At 37.6% G+C, this 22,603-nt stretch overlaps 1 pseudogene across 1 annotated transcript; it reads left to right on the top strand.

Moving 5' to 3' along the window:
* Nucleotides 1-19,692: 19,692 nt before the first annotated feature.
* Nucleotides 19,693-22,603, top strand: LOC149144992 (adenylosuccinate synthetase 2, chloroplastic-like; annotated as a pseudogene). The gene is made up of 3 exons (XR_016264685.1): nucleotides 19,693-21,126; nucleotides 21,250-21,561; nucleotides 22,433-22,603. The product of XR_016264685.1 is annotated as an adenylosuccinate synthetase 2, chloroplastic-like (transcript).

Genomic DNA, 22,603 nt, shown 5'->3' on the forward strand with positions numbered 1-22,603 from the left:
TGACACCATTTAAAACTCCCGATCGCCAATAGCCGATATCGCATCACGTCGGGAGAATAGGGATTATATATGACATGGACAGCATATCGCCGATTTGCCGATTGCGATATCGCATCGCATCGGGCTGCATCACCTGGGCGCCTTAACAATGTGCATAGGATATTGCCGATTGCCGATTGCGATATCGCATCGCATCGGGGTGAAAGGCTTGGGGTGCTTTAAGACTGTGTATAGAGTATCGCCGATAGCCGATAGCGATATCGCATCGGCGGAAACCAATATGTCACTTATTTGTGTTCTCTATGTCATTGCGATATGCGATCTTGCGATCGCTTTATCGCAATGATAAAAGATTGTTTTATTTGATCAAAATGGGTTTTTCAAAAGGTTTTTATATAATGTTTTCATTTGGTTATCGGACCTTTTTGAACAATACAATATTGATACCAATTAACTTCTAAAGGGACCCATTTCATATGATAATTTTGTAAATAAAAATGATATGAAATGGGGGGTTGTTGTAGAGCACAACAGAAGCCTAGTAGAAATCTGTTGTAGTATCTTCAAGGCTCCATGGTGAAGGTGGCCTAATCTCTGGTGCCACAGATCGCCATCATCCCGGCTCACCAATCCTTCTACCTTGCATGCCATTGCTACGCAGCCATCTACATGCAATTGATAAAGGTTCTTGATTCGAACCCCTATCTTCGGGGTTTCTCCAGTTGTCTTACTCCACAGGAAAGCCTTTCCCTCGCTAAAGACAGCATCATATCCCTTGTCTTCTAAAATCACCACAGAGATAAGATTCTTCTTCAATCCTGGAACATGCATCACTTCCTTCAATACGAAGGGTTTACCAGACTCCCTCTCAAAGGAAATGGTACCGATATCGGTCGCACTATATCTACCATCATCGCCCATCTCGATGTGCACTCCAATATCTTTCTCATCCAGATCAGAAAACAAATCTCGATCTCCTGTCATGTGAAAAGACGCACCACTATCCAAGAACCATACCAATCCCATCACACTTGATACCAAGCATGTGATTAGCGAAAAATCCAGCTCAAACTGCGAGGCTAAGGCCTCTCTCATTGCAGATCCAACAGCTTGCTTATTTTTCTTCTTCTGTGGACAATTTGTGGCATAATGTCTGTGCTGGTGACAGTGAAAGCACTTCACCTTGGACATGTCCTGCTTCTTTCCTTTCACACCGAAATGAGAAGCTTGCTTGTTCTTCCCCTTCTTTGCTTTGGCAGCCAAAGCACATTTTTATTCATCAAATGCCTTTGATGAAGATCTATCCCTGGTATTCCGCCTGATCTCCTCTTGCACAAGATCAGACCAAAGTCTCTCCCACCCTGGCAATTTCTCTCGACCATTGACAGAGTCCTGATAGGAATGCTAACTCTTTGGAATACCAAGGAGAGCCAAGCTCACCAAGTCCTCATCATCGACAATCACCCCCACACTTCCCATATCATCCCGACATTGGGTGAACTTCGTAAGATACTTGGGCATACTGTCTCCTTTCTCACACTTAATGTTTCTGAGTTTATCCTTGAGCGCCAACTTCCTCTGGTCAGTCTTGCTTTGGAATAAATCTGTCAAAGCTTTCCACATCAAGTATGGAGAAGCCTTTCCATGCAGTCTAGATACAATGTGATCCTTCACGCCCTCCAACAAAATCCTTCGACAATTTGTTGTCTTCTTTTGCCAAGCCTCAACTTGAGCAGCATCAGTAGTCTTTGGGACCTCAGCCTCTATGAACTCCTTCAACCCATTGTCATCTAACACCGCCTCCATCCTGTCTTTCCATGCAATATAATTCGAGTTGCCTTCAAGGGCATACTCCAACCGCAATCCGTTGAAAGACATTTCAACTTCGACACCAAGAAAACACTACTGCAAATTCGAATTCCACCAGCTCAAAACTCAACCGCTTCTGATCTAAAATTTGTGAGAACAAAGTATTTCTCGTACAGAGATTGACTGTATGGGCATTTACTGGATATCTCACCTTCCAAAAGAAGGATGAATCCAAAGGCTACCTAGCCCGATTACAGACTCTACCTAAAGAAATAAAATGTAATCATTTTCTGAATAATAGATCTGATGATCAACTTTGCTTTGATACCATGTAGAAATTTGAATAATATAACACTTATTCATAGAGATTATCCTGATTATACACTATTTGCGAAATGCATGCATAATACATAACCTCCTCTACCATTGATCATCAATTTGCAGAATTAATAAACAATCACATGCGCACATTGAAACATCAATCACACATATCAACACAGTATGTAATGGGGAAAGAATACAGATGAAAACCCCCAACTATCTGTATATTATAATGGTAGAGAACATGTAACAATACATAGTACAATACTCCTCATAAGTACTCAGTACTATCTCCACATGCTACACACAAACTAGCTCAGATTTGAACAAGTCACGGGTTCAAATCTCCTCCATTGTTTGCCCGCCTCTACTGTGCAATCCAAGTTGAGAATAGATCAGATCCAAGTTCAAATTCCCTTGGATTGTACTGCACAATCCTCATTGGAAATCTCAATCAATGATTGTGCAAATCTCATGCACAGCTATAGTCACAACTGATAGTAGTCTCACCCTTTCACCCACCACTAACACTTGTCTCCACTGAACTGTCCATGCTCTAAGTTAACTGATGTATTCTTTAGTTGATTTATGAGTTAATAATTAGTGAATTAATTAATAATTAATTCACATCACTCATCACTAGTGTATTTGGTAGTTAGAATAAATACAACTAGTTCAACTAAGTCAAATTGAACACAACTCCATCAACTCCTCAATCAACTCCACCAAACTCAATCACTTGATTTCTAACTGAAGTCCATCATGCAATAACTCAACTAACCCATAGGGAAAGTGTATTTCCTTCTGGAAGTTGCATGTGCCACATCCGTAGCTCGAACTGAAGTGCTGCAAGAGGATAAGATAATGTTTATAGTCCAAATATTATTAAGAGCTAATAATATTTGATTGTTCTACTTTTTGACTGGCAGTCTAAAAATAGACTCTGCCCATATGTCTAAAAATAGAGGTCCATCTATTTTTACCAACATGACCAATCATCCATAAATAGCATCCTGCAACTCATAGACCATGATCCATATGTCTAAAAATAGACATAGTCTAAAAATAGACTTTGCGCCAAAAATAGCCTACGGACCCACTTAGTGAAGGCGACTTCTTTTCACTAAGCTCCATCATCTTGTTGCATTTTCAACAGTTAAAACAACAAGGCGCCTAAACAACCAACTTTACCGGATCAAACCTAGGGCCTCTAGGTTCCCAACTGAACACGCCCACCAATATGCCATAGGCCAATTTTTTTGCCAAATTTGCAGGGCTAAGAGCTAGTGTGTTGCATTTGCAGACCAATTTGGTAAAAGGGGGGGTGTTTTGCTCAATTTTAAGCCTTTTTCAGCTCAATACGAGCCTAGAATAGGGGTTTTTGAGCATTTTGGACATAATGAAAGTGTTATTTTTGCATATTGAAGCTTATATGTTGATGTATTGAGTATTTGAGCATATAATAAAGCAGTTACCACTGGAAGCTAGACCGAAGACGTAGCCCAAGATGGGTGAACTCCGTTATCAATTTGCATGTGTTTTATGATGCATTTTTTTCCTCTTTTAACTGTTAAAATTTCTGCAAATTAAGTTAAGTTTGTGTATTTTTGCAACTTCAATGCATTTCCTAAAAGAAATAAACTATCTTGCAAATTGTTTAATGAAACCTTCATTTTCATTTTTTGATCAGTCATTTTACTTACACTTGACTTGTTACCATGTTCGAGGAAATAGAAGTGGAGTGCAACAACCTTCACCTAATATAAAGAAGACCTTAGCTACAAGTAGCTCACTTTCAAGCATGTGTTAGAAGGATAGCATAATGTCCTTTAGCAATGACTTCTAAACTATCATGGATATTCCGCAGGATAGTTCATTAAAATAAATCTGATAAAAATATATTGAAATATGAAATATATATTCTATGAGGACTAATTTTACTTAGATTTATGGATTTCTTAATTATTGTTTTTCTTCTTATGCATGCAATATATAAAATGTGAAAACTAGGGAATAATGAAATACAAACACACACCAATTATAATGAATACCAAGATATGGTTTGGGAAACCCTTTCAGGAGAAAACCTTGCTTGAAGGTGAGGCTACTTTGTTCTCTGTTTTTGAATGGAAATGATGCAAATACAAAATAGTGGGTACTCTCTATGGAGTTACCTAAGACTTGTGGCCCATGGGGCACTACAGAGAAAAATCTCCCTCTATTTTAATCTCTCTCTCTCTATCCCCTCTTAGCTACTCTACTCTACTGTGGAACAAAAACCACTCAAATAGAATGGAACCCCTTTTCCTCATAGCAGCTCGATAATAACATAGCTCAATAACAAACTAGTGGTTAAGTCTGACTCCTTCAACTCTTAAATAGAGTTACAAATTCAACCCTTAATTTTGAGTCTTATTGATAGTGCCCACATAGCTAGCCCCTTTTCTGTGAGTAATAAGGGTTGGCATGACATCATTTTGAATTATGGTGGTCAATCCCAATATGTCAACTTCCAAGAAACATAAATTTTGCATTTGAACTCTGATTGATGTCTTTATTTGATAATTAGAAACAATTTTTTTTATAGAATAGGGTAATGGGGCATGACACTTAAGTGCAATTTAAGGCCTCAAACTAGCCTCAAAAGGTTTCAAACCCAAATTCTCCAAACCGGGTCTCACCACTAAAAGTGCTCCTATAAGCTTATTCCTTCAAATTTTCCACTTTAAAAGCATTGAGATAGATGAAAAATTATATAGTAATATAATACAGATCAAACAAGGGAACTCAAAGTAGAAGAATTGGTTGTTGATAATCAAAAGCCTTTAATGAAAGCTATTCTTGCAACCTAAAAGTCAATGATTTCCTAGTTTCTAATCATGGGTGGTTACCAATGTGGAAAATGTTTTTTTATGTGAGAGGTGGAACTTGTTTTGTCCAAAGTGTGGGTGATTCAATTCCTTGAAAACATCTTTTGATGTCCTCTACCCTAGTTTGCATGGCCTAGATGGGTTTCTTTTGTTAGTCATCCCAATGAACTTTGGTCATATGGAAAGATGCTCTACTAGGGCATAGATTACCATGGGCTATTGAATTCAATGCAACATGGATGCCTTTGGAAATTTAGGTGCTATATTTTATTTGGAAGAAGCATTATGATTCCATTTTTAATAAGCATGACCCCTTTCACATTTTTTCCTAGTATGAAACTATGAACACGCTAGTTTATTCTGTTGGCATTATGATACAAGTGTTGTACTTGATAGAAATTCTCTCACAGGTCAGTTCATATTTGATAAAGATCAACTCACATTGTAACATGTCAATTCAAAGGTAACACGACATTGGTACAAAAGAACGGGAAGTTGGAACAAAGGTCTGCTGATCAGAATCAAGAAGTTGAAAGAAAAGGATGTTGTAAGGTAGTTTAAGTTGTATACGCATGTTCACTTTGTCAAAGCAATGTATACATGCAGGTTCATAGAACAAAAAGAGCATATACGTATGCATGCACTTTCACAAGAGGAAAAGCGCGTATGGGTTGGAAAATCAAGGAAATTCAAGATTAAAGAATACCAAGGGTCAATACCATGGTATTAGCCCACAATATTGAGTGAAGTAATGACTATTTGATCCCGTCCAAGAATACCACAGGTTCTAAGTGTTGTTTTGGTCCGAGGTATTAAGAAAGGCCAAAAACTATATAAGGAGGAGAAGATCAAAGGGCCAGGTGTGCAAGTGAAAGGGTTTATCAAGAATACTTCTATCTGAAGTACATTTTATGATCCAGGGGCTATGATTATGATATAATTCAAAATATTTTGTGCACCTTGAATTCAATGTTAGATCAGTGTAGAAAATTTCTACAAATCTAGCTCTGATACCATGTAGAAAATCTTTGTAGGTTAACCCGATAATGCAATATAAATCAATGCAGAATATTATAACCTACTTCTATTATCAATTTGCAGAAGCTTAAAGATCGAGCTAAACAATATAACCAGAAGAAGAAGAATCAATGCACAATACACATGGAACTACTTTGGGGAAAGCCTCAGCTAAAACCCCCACACTATTGTATTATCATACATGGTGGAAATACATAGAAATTATACAAATCTTTAGCTCTCACAGCTAGCCAGCTCTCACTACAATCCTCACAGATGTTCACAGGCAATCGTGGCTTCTCTCCAGCCTTCCTCTCTGCCCTCCAAGCTCCTATTTCCTTGCACTGTTCCTTGTGGATGATTTTCCTATTACCAAGTGGACAACCTCCTTCAAAATTGCGCAATCCTAAAGGATAAATCCTTGACTGCATGCATGAGTTTTCTCCATGAGAAAACACATGAAACTGATAGTACATTGTCCTTGAACATTTAGCTCTGTCTTTCTCAGAATAGACATGCATGAGTTTCTGATGAGGGAATCTTCAGTTAACTGGAGTAGCACTAGTTGAGTGCATTAATGCATCAAGTGACTGTTAACTCACTATTAGTTCCTAAAATAGTTTGGAACTAATTTAACTAGACTTAACTTAGTAAACTGAGTTAACTAATTACAACTCAAATATAACTCAATCTTATCTCCTTAATTTAAGGGATAACTCTTGCATGACTTCAGAAAGACTTCTAACTTGAATTTCTCCAACTAATTAATTTAAAATAAATTAATTAATTATTTCCAAGTAGCTATTAAGACTAAATTCGATTTTAATTCACAATTTATTTCAAGGAAAAATTAAATTGGAATATTCTTGTTGCCATTTTTCAACACTCCCTCTCAACAGGAAAGGGATTATCTGCCACCCCGATCCTGTCTCTATGGAACTCGAATTTACACTTTGACAATGCCTTTGTCAAAAAGTCAGCATCTTGCTCCTCTGTCGAAATATACTGCATTGACATGATCCTCTCGACCTGTGAAAAGCCACGGGCAACAAATCTTGCCTTATGATTCTCCACACTACCATCAGCAGCTTGCTTTACCTTTTAAAGCCAACGAGAACTCACAACTAACTTGTTCTTCGGTCTCAGAACCACATCCCAAACACTATTACAAACTATGGAGTCATACTCATCCACCATAGCATCAACCCAAATCGACTACTGTACTGCTTCCTCAAAGGAAGATGGTTCGGTCTCAACACATTCCCTAGCAAGGGCCATGTATCCAGTGTACCTCTCAAGTGACCTCCTCTGTCTATGTTGAGAAGATGGTGCTCCCACATTCTCTCTTGCATCCTCCAACAATCTTTCAGCTTCTCTTGTGCACTTCTGTCCATCTCTGGAAGACTCTGCTTTAGTGGGTGTCTCCACTCCTGGAACCTTTGAATGTGACTGATCTGCATCAGTCTGAGGCTTCTCCTCCTTAGGAACCAACAGTTCCTCCACAGCCTGTAGTTGGAGCTCCCTCTCAAGGGAAACTCGCATGACCTTCTACTCATCAAACTTGAGATCTATGCAAACCACTGTCCTTTGACTGGTAGGCAAGTACACCCAATAATTGTGAGGTGTATCAGTGTACCCCACAAAGATCCCCAACTCTGTTATCAGCTCAAGATTCTTCCGTGAATCCTTTGTCACATGGAAATATACCGATGAGCCAAAGATCCTGAAGCGACCCACATCTGGTCTCTTACCGGAAAAAGCTTCCTCTGGTGTCTTCATCCCAAGTATGCGATGTGGGCTTCTATTCTGCAAATAGACCATTGTGTTGCATGCCTCAGCCCACAAGTGAAGTGGTAGGCCTTAGTCATGTAGCATTGCCCGTGCTGCCCCTACAATAGTTCTGTTATTCCTCTCGGCCACCCCATTCTGTTGTGGGTTATGAGGTGTCATCAACTCTCGTTTAATTCCTTCCATTACACATAAGTCCTTAAACTCTTGAGAGACATATTCTCCACCTTTGTTGCTTCTCAAGGCCTTGATCTTCTTCCCTGACTCTTTCTCGAACAAAGCTTTGAACTCACAAAACTTTGTGAAAGTTTGGTCCTTCTTCTGCATGAAATAAATCCAGCATTTACGAGAATAGTCATCAATGAAAATCACATAATACCTTTGCTTCGTTGTGGATGCCACCGAGAATGGTCCACACTAATTAGTATGAACTCACTCTAAGATAGCCTCTGCTCGACTGTCTCGATCATGAAAGAAAGACTTGGTGTACTTTCCCAAGGTACAACCTTTGCATGTGTCAACTTACTCAAGTTTACCTTTGGGAAGTCCTTTAGATATCTGTTGCATTATCTTCAAAGCCCCATGATGCAAATGGCCCAACCGCCTGTGCCAAAACTCGCCAATGTCTTGGCTTTGCACTAATTTTGCTTTCATACTCAATGCTACAGAATCATCTACCTCTAGTTTATAGAGATTCTTCACCCAAATCCCTATCCTATTGGTATGAACCGTGGCTATGTGTCTTAGGAACGCCTTTCCTTTACAGAAGAAAACATCGTAGCCTTTGTCCTCCAACATCGCAACCGATACCAAGTTCTTCTTTAGTCCAGGCACATACATCACATCTGTCAAGGTGAGAGGAGCTCCATGCTCCCTCTGAAAAGCAACCATGCCCACTCCTGAAACACTATACCTTCCATCGTCACCCATGTCTATGTGCATCTTGAGGTCTTTCTCCTCCAAGGCATTGAATAAATTTTTATCACCGGTCATGTGGAATGAGGCTCCACTGTTAAGATACCAGACACAACCCATCATCGATGACACCATGCATGCGATGAGGGTAAAGTCCATTTCGAACTGAGAGGCTAATTCCTCACCTTCCGAGGATCCCTTCTTAGACTTCTTTGATTGGAAATTAGTCGCATAATGTCCCATCCTGTGACAATTAAAGCATCTTACTTTAGACATGTCACCCTTCTTCCCTCCATGAGAAGAATTCGATTTGAAAAGGGAAGCCTTCCCATTCCCTTTCCTTTCCTTAAATGCTAAGGCCAGATTTTCTTCATCATCATTCTTGGATGAAGAACCATCTCATGTGCTCCTCCTGATCTCCTCCTGCATAAGATCCGACCACAGTCGTTCCCAATCCGCCAGTTTCTCCCTTCCATTCACAAAGTCCTGGTAGCTATTCCAACTCTTTGGAAGGCCAAGGAGAGTGAGGCTCACCACATCATCATCGGCAATAGTTATTCCCACACTGCCAAGCTCATCTTTGCAGGTGGTGAGCTTGTTTATATATGTGGAAATAGTATCGCCCTTCTCCATATTGATTCTTCGAAGCTTATCCTTAAGTGCCAATTTCCTCTGGTCGCTATTGTTTTGTAGAGGTCCTTCAATATCTTCCACATTGAAAATGGAGTATCCTTCCCATGGAGACTCGAGACAATATGGTCTTGAACTCCCTCAAGGATGATCTGTCTTGCCTTTGCCACACACTTCTTCCACTCAGCCAACTCTTGTGGATTAGTTGAAGCTGGCCTTGGGATTTCTTGATCAATGAATTCCTTCAAGCCATTTTCGTCTAATATGGCCTCCATTCTATCTTTCCATGTTATGTAATTCTAGCTACCTTCCAAGGCATACTCGAGTGTCAATCCATAGAATGCCATTGGCCAACCTTGAAGTATGATATGAATTCGATTTGCACCTACAACCCCAAAATTCAAACTTAAAATTCTCTTCTCAGTGTAATGTTCATAGCTCCAATACCATGTAGAAAATCTGTGTAGGTTAACCCGATAATGCAATATAAATCAAAGAAGAATACTATAACCTACTTCTACCATCAATTTACGGAAGCTTAAAGATCAAGCTGAATAATATAACCAGAAGAAGAAGAATCAATGCATAATACACATGAAAATACTTTGGGGAAAGCCTCAGCTAAAAACCCCACACTATTGTATTATCATACATGATGGAAATACATAGAAATTATACAAAGCCTTAGCTCTCATAGCTAGCTAGCTCCCAGTACAATCGCTACATATGCTCATAGGAAATCTTGGCTTTTCTCCAGCCTTCCTCCCTACCCTCCAAGCTCCTATTTCCTTATGTTATTCCTTGTGGATGATCTGCCTATTACCAAGTGGAAAACCTCCTTCAAAACTGCACAATCCTAAAGGATAAATCCTTGACTGCATGCATGAGTTTTCTCCATGAGAAAACACATGCAACTGATAGTACACTGTCCTTGAACATTTATCTCAACTGGGTCTTTCTCAGAATAGACATGCATGAGTTTCTGATGAGGGAATCTTCAGTTAACTGGAGTAGCACTAGTTGAGTGCATTAATGCATCAACTGACAGTTAACTCACTATTAGTTCCTCAAACAGTTTGGAACTAATTTAATTGGACTTAACTCAGTAAACTGAGTTAACTAATTACAACTCAAATATAACTCAATCTTATCTCCTTAATTTAAGGGATAACTCTTGCATGAATTCAGAAAGACTTCTAACTTGAATTTCTCCGACTAATTAATTTAAAATTAGTTAATTAATTATTTCCAAGTAGCTGTTAAGATTAAATTTGATTTTAATTCACAATTTAATTCAAGGACAAATTAAATTGGAATATGTTGGGTCCCTATAATACTAGTGATTACCCCATTACTATTATAGTTATACCCCTTATTTATATTTTTGTGCCCCTATTACCCCCATATTGTTATTTCTGTGTCCCATAGAATCCCTCTATTGTTATTTTTGTGGCTTTATATTATTATTGTTAGGTCGGCTGGATTATATTGTGACTCCTTAGACTCCTATATATAGAAAGGAGGTTTTGTCATTTGAATCATCCAAGAATTGCTCATTTATGTGATGTAAAGGAGGTTGCCCCCTCGAAGAGGCTGAATTCTAAGGCGTTGATCTATCTTTTCTATCTTTTCTTGAGTTGGTTTCATAACATTTGGTATCAGAGCTTTGGATTCTAGGGTTTCGCTGCTCCAAACAGGTCATCGTGGCATTTTCACTACAACTTTTTTTCTGTTACGTTTCAGAAGTCGCAAAAAAAACCCATTTGAGAAGAAATCGCGTTGAACCTTGGGTCCAAATTTTAGAGCTTTTCGCGCGATATTTTCAGAGATATGATCTGAGGAAATTGGTCTTTTTGCAGACTCCTCAATTACATTCAAAACAGGTGACCTGGGGAAAATTGTCATAACTTTCTCTCTGGGAATCAGATTGAAATTTCGTAAGAAGGTACAAAAAGAGGACGGACTGTAGTTTCTGTTATATCTTTTTCAAAACCAAATATCGAAAATTGTACACGTGGCACTTCATACAACTTCGCTCTTCTGGAAATGTCTATAATCAGGTCATCTTGAGAGATTGTGCATAACTCTTTCTTGGAGAATCCCATTTGGATCAGACTGGTGGCATTGGAAAGAGGACATAGAGAGCTACTACAGGTCACAAATTCAGAACTAGATGATTGGAAAGTACAGAGATACATCAGAGGCAATATCGAGCTCCTACAAAGTGAAAAAAGGTGTGTAGATTTTTTTAAATTTTTGCTTAAGCTTGGTTTGAAAATTTATTTTGAAGGAATTCAAAGGGCATATTAGAGCATTATTATCGGTAACTGATGCCCCGAGGAAAGAAAATGCAAACACCTAGTAAGGAACCTGAAAGCTCTAGCATGACTCATGAAGAAGAGGAAGAAATGCTACATGATATATCAAAATTACAAGAACAAGTGCAACAAATGTCACGCTCACAAAAGTTAACAGATGCTAAGATAAATGGCTTGGAAGCTAAGACGAATGGCATGGAAGCTAATATGGACAATTTGAAGATGGATTTGAACACAAATTTGAAGACAGGCATGGCAGATTTGAAGACAGATTTGACAAATTTTCTACAAGAAATACTTACTAATGGTGAAAAGGTAGTAAAGGAAACTCATGATGAGAACAAAAGAAATGTTAATCATGATTCCATAGACGCTAATGTTGGATCGAAGAATCACCATATTCCAAAAATCGATATGAGGAAGTTTGATGGCAAGGATCTCGCCACATGGATATTACAGATGGAGCAATTCTTCGATCTCAATAATGTGCAAAACGCACAAAAGGTACGTACGACAACTGTATATTTGGAACCAAATCAGTTTGTATGGTATCAATTGCTTTGTTCTTGTAAACAATTTATCACTTGGGCAATTTTTATGGAAGAATTGATAGCACATTATGAGGATACAAAAAGCAACACTTTTTTTAGCCAATTGATAAGTCTCAAACAAAAGGGTTCAATAATGGAGCACATTGAGGAGTTCCAAAAATTGAACATAAGGGTAAAAGATATTCCAGAGGAGCATAGGATTGATGTGTTCATAGGGTCTTTAAAGGATAATATCCAACATGATGTTCGCCTTTGGGAACCTGATTCATTAGAGAAGGCATTCAGGTTAGCAAGAAAAATGGAAAGCAAAATTATGGCAACTAGGAAGCATACCACTCACAACTATAAAGACGGAAGTGTTGTTGCCCCTAGTCTTCCACAACCTACAAGGTTGACACCACAACAATTGGAAGAAAAAAGAGCAAAAGGGCTTTGTTACAATTGTGATAGCAAATACACAAAAGGTCATAAGTGTGCTGAGAAGAAATTATTCTACATAGATTGTGAAGAGGAAGAAGAAAAGGAGCAAGAAAGGTCAAAAGAAGACGATATATTCCAGGAACAAAGCCTAGATGAAGAACAAATAAATCCGATCATATCTTGTAATGCATTGGCGGGAATTACCACTCCTCAAACCATCAAGATAGAAGGACAAATCAAGAATAAAAAGGTAATAGTGTTGATTGATTCAGGAAGCACCCACAATTTTATTCATTGTAGGGTAGCAAAAGAATTGAATTGCTTCCTATATCCAGCACCAGAGTGTCAAGTGATGATTGCAAATGGAGGAACAATAAATTGCTCTGGAAAGTGCCATAATATCAATCTATCCATGGGAGAATATGTATTGACTAGCCCAATGCTTTCCATTCCAATGGGAGGTGTCGATGTTGTACTAGGAGTCCAATGGCTACAATCCTTGGGTACAATAGCTTTTAATTTTCAAGAACTTTTCATCAAATTTTCTACGAAAGGAAAGGAAGTTGAATTAAGGGGTATTGCAGGGAAACCAGGAAAGATAATTAGCTCTAATGGCATGACTAAGCTTCTAAAAAAGGAGCAAAGAGGTGTAATTGCACAATTATGTTCGCTAGATGTTTCCACATTGGAATCATCTATTTCTCCAGATCTCCAAAAAGTCCTGGAAAATCATTCCAAGGTATCTGAGACTCCCAAAGGTCTCCCACCTATGCGTGATCATGATCATGCTATTCATCTGATTCCAGGAAGTGTTCCTCCAAACCTCAGGCCGTACAGATATCCCTATGTCCAAAAAAGTGAAATTGAACGTATAGTTGCAGAAATGCTAGAGGCTGGTATAATTCAATCGAGTCAAAGTTCTTTCTCAGCTCCAGTAGTATTGGTGCACAAGAAGGATGGATCATGGCGCATGTGTCCGGATTATAGGGAGCTCAAAAAGCTCACTATTAAAGATAAGTTCCCCATTCCTGTCATTGATGAATTACTGGATGAATTGCATGGATCAATTTACTTCACCAAGTTGGATCTTCGTTCGGGATATCATCAAATCAGAATGAAGATTGAAGACATTCCGAAAACAGCATTTAGAACTCATGAGGGTCATTATGAATTTTTGGTCATGCCTTTTGGCCTTACCAATGCACCTTCAACATTTCAAGGTTTGATGAATTCAATTTTCAAACCATTCCTTAGAAAATTTGTGTTAGTATTTTTTGATGATATACTAATATACAGCAAGTCTTGGAAGGATCATGTTGAACATGTTGACAGGGTGCTACAACTATTGGAGGAGAAACAATTATATGCAAAAAGATCCAAATGTTTCTTTGGAGTCCAGGAGGTGGAATATTTGGGTCATATTGTATCTCATGAAGGAGTTAAGGTAGACCCTAGCAAAATTAAAGCCATTAAGGAATGGAAAATCCCCACATCCATAAAGCATCTGCGAGGATTTCTTGGGTTGACAGGGTATTATCGCAAGTTTGTTAAGAATTATGGGAGAATAGCAGCACCTCTAACAACATTATTGAAGAAAGATTCATTTTCATGGACTCCGAAAGCAACAAAGGCCTTTGAACATCTTAAAGAGGCAATGTGCCAAGCACCGGTCTTAGCTACACCGGACTTCACAAAAACCTTTATTGTCGAATGTGATGCTTCAGGAAATGGAATTGGTGTTGTTCTAATGCAAGATGAAAGACCCATTGCTTTTGAAAGTCGTCCAATCAAGGGAAAGTTTTTAAGCAAAGCTATTTATGAGAAGGAAATGTTGGCAATACTCCATGCACTTAAGAAATGGCGACCCTACCTAATGGGAAGACACTTCAAGGTAAAAACGGATCATGATAGCCTTAAATACTTTTTAGAACAAAGATTATCCTTTGAAGAGCAACAAAAGTGGGTCACAAAGATGTTGGGTTATGACTTTGAAATCATCTACAAAAAAGGGAAGCAAAATGTGGTGGCAGATGCACTCTCAAGAAAGGATGAGGATGTGGAAGCATTGTTGTGTGCTATTTCTATTATCCAACCAGATTGGATAAACGAAGCAAGGGAGGAATGGAAGAATGACGAAGAAGTGTGGGCACTTATTCGAAAGCTACAACAAGATTCCAGTACTTCTGATACATTTAGCTGGCAAAATGATTCGTTATGGTACAAAGATCGCTTATACCTCTGTAAGAATTCCCAGCTAAAACAAAAGATTCTTATGGAATTGCACACTTCTCCCTTAGGAGGGCACTCAGGATTTTTAAAAACTTACCACAGCGTTAAGAAGGAATTTTTTTGGGATGGCCTTAAATCAGATATTCAAAAGTTTGTGGCGGAATGTTTGGTTTGCCAACAAAATAAAGTTGAAACAATTAAGACACTGGGTCTATTACAACCTTTATCCATTCCAAGCCAACGTTGGGAGGAGGTTTCAATGGATTTTATCACAGGTTTACCCAAGTCTGAGGGAAAGAGTGTCATCATGGTGGTAGTTGACAGACTTACCAAGTATGCACACTTTTGTGCATTATCACACCCATTTAAAGCCAGTACAGTTTCTACTGCATTTATGGAAACAGTTCAAAAGCTACATGGAAACCCAAAGATTATTGTAAGTGACAGAGATCCCATTTTCACTGGAAATTTTTGGACACAATTATTTTCTTGTCTTGGTACTCAGTTAGCTCATAGCTCATCTTATCATCCTCAATCTGATGGGCAAAATGAGATAGTAAACAAATGTTTGGAAGGATATCTTCGTTGCTTTGTATCTGATAAACAGACACAATGGGTCAAATGGTTGCCTCTGGCTGAATGGTGGTATAACACTTCCTTCCATACAGCAACAAAAATGACCCCATTTATGGCACTTTATGGGTATCAACCACCATCCATCACATCATATTTAAGAGAAAATTCTAAGGTTCAGGTAGTGGAACATCACATCGAACATCAACAACAAGTCCTCCAACTCTTAAAGGATAACCTCGTGTTGGCACAAAATAGAATGAAACAACAGGCAGATCAACATCGTAGTGAAAGAAGTTTTGATGTAGGTGATTGGGTATTCCTACGGCTACAACCATATAAGCAAATGTCCCTAAAGCAAGCTAAGAAGGATAATAAACTATCACCAAAGTATTATGGTCCGTACAAGGTGTTGCAAAAGATTGGTACTATGGCATACAAATTGGAGCTTCCTGCAGCTTCTTGATTGCACCCAGTTTTCCATGTTTCATGTTTAAAGAAAGTTATAGGCGACAAGCTCCCAATGCAAACAATATTGCCAGAACTTGACGAGGAAGGAAAAATTATATTGGAACCGGAAGCAGTCACAGAAACAAGAACTCGACAGCTACGAAATCGATCAATTTCAGAGTATCTTATCAAGTGGAAGAACTTATCCGCTGAAGATTCCACATGGGAGGATGAGAATTTTATGCAGAAGTATCCAGAATTACTCAAGCGTTGAGGACACCACTTTTTTGAAGGAGAGGGGCATGTTGGGTCCCTATAATACTAGTGGTTACCCCATTACTATTATAGTTATACCCCTTATTTATATTGTTGTGCCCCTATTACCCCCATATTGTTATTTCTGTGCCCCATAGAATCCCTCTATTGTTATTTTTGTGGCTTTATATTATTATTGTTAGGTCAGCTGGATTATATTGTGACTCCTTAGACTCCTATATATAGAAAGGAGGTTTTGTCATTTCAATCATCCAAGAATTGCTCATTTATGTAATGTAAAGGAGGTTTCCCCCTCGAAGAGGCTGAATTCTAAGGCGTTGATCTATCTTTTCTATATTTTCTTGAGCTGGTTTCATAACATAATATTCTTGTTGCCATATTTCAACAATCAGGATCATGAGACCTGAAATGACTTATCATTGAATGATTTGAATTGGTTAGGCTAGATCTGATTGCTTACACATGTTTTATTCTTTAAATATCATGATCTGGGTATGTCTAAAATCTGGAATAGCAACGAAGTTGTAATTTATTATTTGCAGATATATAAGTTGGTTTTCCTTGGTGAAGGTGCGTATACATGCTGGTTCGAAGCTTCCAAGTACCATATACATAAGAAAAGCCTGTTATTCAAAAATGGCTGATCTATCTAATCAATGTTGCTGGTTTACTGTTGTCTGTCAATGATGTCTTCTTAGATTTGAAAATAGAATTGAATGCATAAGGAGATTGAGTCTGATTGATTAATTAATTGAGAAGGGTGATCTTTGCTGTTGACTGTCTAGATCTCTGTAACTTGACAATAGATGTTTAGAATATTATTGGTTGGTACAGATTTGATTCATAAGTTTTATGTTTTAGTAGTTTTAGAGGTATACGCAGGTTTGGGTAAAGGAAGTTTTGGGTTCATTAAAGTAGCATATGCATTCTAATGTATGATTCTTGAGGTTGCATATGGTTTTGAATGATGACACAGGTTTATGGGTTCAACACAATGTTTTAGTGACAGTGATGTGATTGTTCAGATTGACTGGTTATTGGTTGATGCAGATATTATTATAGAGTTTGAGCTTCAAATTTTTTGATGGATCCAATGTGAAAATTTGATGAAACGAGGGCTTCATATTGTGTTGTTGTGTACCAGGAGCATCCAGTTTGAAAAATTATGAAACGTAGTCCCTGGAGGAAGAGAGAAGGTCATAGCCTTCTGTAGGCCGGCACCTACATACTAGTAAACATATAGGCTAGTACAATAGCTAGGGGGTTGTAGCTCCCCTCTAGTAGAAGCTGGAGAAAGAGAGAAGGTTGTATCCTTCTGCAGGTGGGTGCCTATGTACTGGTATGAGTCTGCACCAATACAAGATTGTAAACAGATTTTCTTTATATTAAAAAGAAGACATAGACGACAATAGTAGGTGGTTTTTCTCCCGCGTTAGGCTTCCACCTTAAATCTTGGTGCTCATGTGTGTTGCTTATGGGTGGTGGTTTATTATGTTATTACTGCACATAGTTACTGTATAATAAGATATTGATGCATGGATTAAAGATCAAGACATGATGAATTAACTAAATCATAATTTCTCTGGGTATACGATGGTTTCCTTAATCACAGTGGCGTGCATGCGCAAGTTCACTTGACTGAAGTAGCATATATAAATCTGATTGGCAAATGAAAAATTATTGAATTGTAAATACTGATTCACCCCCCCCCCCCTAGTATTATTTCCAATATATTCTTGTGGATCATAAGGTGGACCTATAAAATATAGATGAAGATGAACCTCTTGTCATCTTTGTTAGAGTTTTTGAGGAAGGCTCTTACATGATGAGTTAGGAACCCCTTGATCCATCTTAAATTACCTCAACACAATCTCATCTGAATGATCATTATTAAGATGGTAAAAAAGGTAGAGAGTGGTGTGAAGTCGTGCAAAGCGCGCCTCCCACTCTTGCATCCATGGTGTTTTGTACCTATACACAACATCCTTTGTACATAAACTAGTCTGTGTGTTTGCTGATTAATGCCTTATCAATAAGTTATTTGAGATTAGTCATATTAATGAATCATCACTAATTTAGTTAGGAGGTGTTGGTTGCAAGGATTAATAACCAACTCCTATGTTAATGGAGGGCTAGTTAGTATGAGAATTGTATTTAGTGTGAAGCTCCTTATCACTAGTTGCATAGAGAAATCAATTAGGTGCATCAAGTATAATAAAGAAGTTGTCATATGAGTGTTGTTTAAATCATTATATATTGACTTCAAAAATATAGAAATATTAGTACTAATATTAATGGCACGTCTAACTAATATAATAAATATAGAATACTTATAAAAAATATTAATATTAATATCAAATGGAAAAATCTAACTAATAGATGAAATGATGTTTTTGGCAGGAATCCCATAATATAATCTCCAAGGATATTGTGATCTCTTTTGTTTAAAATGCATTTTTGTGTGCATAAATGGATTTAACATCTTCAAAAACTGACCAGACAGTAAAACTTTGCAAATTAAACAACTTAAAATTGTAATTCTTAAAAGAGCCATTTTATTTATTAGTTAAACTATGTAAATATTATATATTAATCAAATATAAATAAAAATGGAAATAAAAATCTATATAACTAAAAGAGATAAATTTAATATATATATATATATATATATATATATATATATATATATATATATATATATATATATATATATATATATATATATATATATATATATATATATATATATATATATAGATATATATAATATAAAAATATTTTTAAAAACCTTACACATAAATATAAATATAATAAATATGACATTTAAATAGAATTATACTTATATTATATTACTAGTGAATATAAGTTTCTTAACAACACTCTCGTTTTGCTAAATATGCAACTCTAAACAATTCAGATAGTAACTATATATGTAGAATCTAAAAGAGAGAATATATATATATATATATATATATATATATATATATATATATATATATATATATATATATATATATATATATATATAGTCTCAATCTAACTTATAGACTAAATGACTTTTTTCCTACAATTTCAAGCAATATTGTGAATTTTTGTTGTTTAAAATATATTTTTGAATGCATAAATGGATTCAACACTCTAAAAAACAGTTGGGGCACTCTAATTCTAAGTTGTGTGAGCCTTGAGGTGATTGCACACTTATCCTTTGGCTTGAGAAACTGAGACATGGGTATCTGACCTATCAAAAATCATGTGAGGACCACACCCAATCTTAGCCACACCAGTGATTAACATGATTGTATTTTTTTGCCCACAGAATTTTCAATCGATAACCTTCACATTACAAAATGTCTTAACAATACAAACTATCACCATCTATTTTATGCAATAAAAATTACACAAAAATAATATTTACGCCGTAAGGCGTTTCCCTCTGAGACGAACTTCCCTAAAATCCATTTGTCATTGCTGTGTGCCATTAGATTATGTGTTAGACGATTAGAAGATTGTTAATCGTTGGATCAAGAGAAGGTTAATCGTTCGATAAGGGAAAGATCGGAGCCTGAAAGATTTGCCTGTACCTTTTTCGTCTTCTCCGCTCTTGCTTCCCGTGCTGCCTGACAGACCTCTGAAACGGGCTCCATCGAATCTCTGGGGAAAAGTTTATCCATGGCTTTCCTAAATGTTTAGCTGTTTCCCTCTGTTCAAATCCTTCACTTTCAGCCCCCTTTACCCCAGTTCCATTCTGGATTACCCTCCGATCTGTCTAAACTAGATTATAGCTTCTGCCAGGGATTTGGGGTTTTGAAGGTTGTTCAATCCGCGGTCTGTGGGAATAAATGGCATCTGCGCTGATTAGCGATCTCTGTGTTCCGAATTTGCACGGATTTTCGCAGGATAAGAAGAAGAGGCAGCAGGGGTTGCAGTCAGGGTTTGCGCATTCTGTGAACTTGCATTTGGCTAAAGGTCGAATTGAACTATAGAGTAGAAGGATAAAATGCAATGCCAGCGTCGAGGAGGCCGACGCCATTGTTGAGGCAGAGAAAGCGGAAGATCCTTTTAAATCCCTGAGTCAAGTGGGTGTAGTGCTCGGAACTCAGTGGGGGTGACGAAGGAAAGGGCAAGCTCGTTGACGTTTTAGCACAACGCTATGATATTGTGGCCCATTTTCAGCTACTCACCCATCCTCCATTTTTTTTCATTGTCGTTAAATCCATCTTAACTGGTAAGTATATTTACCGATTATACTACATCTTTATCTCAGGGAGGGGCAAATGCAGGTCACACCCTATACAATAGCGAGGGAAAGAAATTTGCTCTTCACCTTGTCCCTTCTGGAATAGTGAATGAGAAAGCCCTATGCGTTATTGGGAATGGAGCCGTTGTGCATCTTCCAGGGCTATTTGAAGAGATAGACAGGCTTGAGTCTAATGGAGTTTCTTGCAAAGGAAAGACTGTTGATTTCTGACCGTGCTCATTTACTATTTGATTTCCATCAAACTATTGATGGAATGAGAGAAGCAGAACTTGCAGGGTCGTTAATTGGAACGACAAAAAGAGGGATTGGTCCTTGCTATGCAAGCAAGGCAATCCGGAATGGTATTCGGGGTAAGTGATTTGAGGCACATGGATACATTTCCTGAGAAGTTGAATATTCTTTTGCATGATGCCACATCCCGTTTTAAAGGCTTTGAGTATAGTAAAAGCATGTTACAGACTGAAGTGGAGCATTACAAGAGATATTCTAAGCGAATAGAACCTTATATTGCTGACACTGTTCATTTGATGAATGATGCATTCTCAAGCGGGAAGAAGATTTTGGTTGAAGGCGGCCAGGCGACCATGTTAGATGTCGATTTCGGAACTTATCCATTTGTCACTTCTTCTAATCCATCTGCCGGTGGAATCTGTACTGGACTTGGTATTGCTCCAAGACATATTGGTGATATGATTGGTGTGGTATGTGAGATGATTTTTAACATGCATATGCAAATTCATGCAGGTTAAAGTTCTAATGAAAATTGGATTCATCAAGAAAGTTTTAAAAATTTACTGATGACTAACCACGGTTTTGATCTGCAGGCTAAAGCGTACACAACAAGAGTTGGTTCAGGTCCTTACCCGACAGAACTCTTGGATGAAGCGGGTGAAGATATTCGATCAGCTGGACATGAATATGGCACCACAACTGGCCAGCCTCGTCGTTGTGGTTGGCTAGATCTGGTTGCACTTAAATATTCTTGTCAAATCAATGGTTTCTCAGCACTCAATCTGACAAAGCTTGACGTACTTTCTAGGTTATCTCGAATTAGGCTTGGGGTAGCCTATAAAGGGCTTGATGGTAATGTGTTGAAATCTTTTCCTGCAGACCTTGACCTTCTGCAAAAAGTAGAGGTACCTTCCTTTCAATTCAGAGCCATGGATCTCAATTACTTAACGAGCAACTTAAAATAGTATGCTTCTGTAATTATTATGTATGAGTATTGCAAGTATCTTGAAAAACATTTTGTGATGCATAACAGTTGAAAAAGGGGAACTTCAGGCATACTAAGTGAAAAAATACTGTGACTAGACGTCAGGCCGGCATCTACAAGCCTGTGTTTTGATCTTTAGATTATACGAATACATATATGGTTCAAATCCATAATCAGTAGAATAGTACCATGTAGGCAACAACTAAATGAAGCATATTTGTTTGTACCATGGAGGCAACAGTTACATTAATGTCAGCCTATCTGATGCTGTCTGCTTAAGCTTCACATCCTTGTGAGGTTTAATCAGACAGCTTCATTTACGATGATCATTATATCGAGTGCTATGCTACAATCTCTACCTTTAAAAAATCAGATATGAATTATTTTGCTAAAACTTACAGAAAGCTTTTTTGCACCGAGGCTTTGGCCCCATAATTGTCGCCTCTTGAACCTTTGACCCTCAATTTGTTCTTGACAACACATTTTTGCATTCTTTTGACTAATAAATTTCATGGATCTAACTGTTAATTTTATTTTATTTGGTCATTTGTGTTGGACCTGCTACCAGTTTGAGTCTCTCTCGTTATATAGTTTTATTTGTATCTTTGTAGATAATGTTTTGCATATGTCATATTCCTTTTTCCTTGCAGTTTGTTTCTAACATTATGTCATGTCAAGGTTATTTGAAATCTTGTTTCCTTGAGAAAGTTTCTCATTTCAAACTCAAATTTTGATAAAAGAATTTTTCTCTTCTCTGGTACCCAATTCTAATATAACTTGGTCACATGCAGGTTATTTATGAAGATCTGCCTGGATGGCAAGCTGATATATCTAAATTGAGAAGCTATCAAGACTTGCCATCTGCTGCTTGCTTCTATGTAGAAAGGATCGAGAGTTGGAATACGAATCGATTATATTGGTGTTGGGCTAGGCCGTGATGCTTTAATAGTGAAGTAATAGGA

This window comes from Pinus tabuliformis, chromosome X (assembly GCF_031772625.1).
Source record: "Pinus tabuliformis cultivar Carrire ecotype Pingquan chromosome X, CPIR1, whole genome shotgun sequence".
Taxonomy (NCBI): Eukaryota; Viridiplantae; Streptophyta; class Pinopsida; order Pinales; family Pinaceae; genus Pinus; species Pinus tabuliformis.